The sequence below is a fragment of the Ricinus communis genome, chromosome 10 (genome assembly GCF_019578655.1).
Source record: "Ricinus communis isolate WT05 ecotype wild-type chromosome 10, ASM1957865v1, whole genome shotgun sequence".
Classification (NCBI taxonomy): domain Eukaryota; kingdom Viridiplantae; phylum Streptophyta; class Magnoliopsida; order Malpighiales; family Euphorbiaceae; genus Ricinus; species Ricinus communis.
In genome coordinates this window covers 25129861-25130849 of record NC_063265.1, presented here as the reverse complement: position 1 = coordinate 25130849, position 989 = coordinate 25129861, and the positions used below count along the sequence as shown (strand labels likewise).

General features: G+C 45.7%; 1 non-coding gene across 1 annotated transcript; it reads left to right on the top strand.

Annotated features, from left to right (window-relative positions):
- The first annotated feature begins 525 nt into the window (after positions 1–525).
- Positions 526–632, top strand: LOC112535170. The gene has a single exon (XR_003079354.1). It is a non-coding gene; the product is annotated as a small nucleolar RNA R71 (small nucleolar RNA).
- The last annotated feature ends 357 nt before the right edge of the window (positions 633–989 follow it).

The window sequence follows — 989 nt, the reverse complement described above, 5'->3', positions numbered from 1 at the left end:
GGTGGACCCTGAGCGTTATTGTTCCTCCAACTAAAGTTGGGATGATTGCGCCACCCAGGGTTGTATATATTGCTGTAAGGATCGTTCTGCTGCCTTGGGGCATTCCCCATATAGCCAACCTGCTCAACATCAGAAGACATAGCAGAATTAGATGGAAAAGTAGTAGAGGATGAAGCAAACATACCTCCCGCAGTACAGTAAGCACTATAATGCGGGACACCACAAAACTCGCAGCCAATGTTCGCTGCATGAACTGGCATCTAGAGTTGGTCAATCTTCTTGGCTAGAAGCTCCACCTGAGTTGCCAAGGCTGCTGTAGAGTCCACTTGGTTGAGCACTCCCTGTCTTCCTGGTCGGCTCCTAGAGGATTGCCACTGATAGTTGTTCATGGCCATTTCCTCTATCAGGTTCTGAGCCTGCTCGGGCATCTTATTGTTTAGCGCCCCACCTGCTGCAGCATCCACCATCTACCTCGTTGCAAGGTTCAACCCGCTGTAGAAGGTCTGAACCTGCATCCACACTGGCAATCCGTGATGTGGGCAGCATCTCAAAAGATCTTTAAACCTCTCCCATGCATCATACATGATTCCATCATCAAACTGCACAAAAGAAGATATGTCATTTCTAAGTTTAGCAGTTTTAGCGGGAGGAAAATATTTATATAAAATTTTTTCGACCAACGCCTTCCAAGTAGTAATCGTTTGCTGTGGAAGGGATTGCAACCATCTTTTAGCTCTGTCCCTCAAGGAAAATGGAAACAATCTCAGCCGAATGGCGTCGTCAGTTGTTCCATTTATCTTGAATGTGTCACAAATCTCCAAAAAATTAAAGATATGTGCATTGGGATCCTCGCTAGGCAATCCTCCAAACTGCACGCTCTGCTGGATCATCTAGATAACGTTGGCTTTTATTTCAAAATTATTGGCCTCTACAGCAGGTCTGACTATACTAGTTTTCGTCCCATCCAAAGATGGTCGAGCAAACTCGTA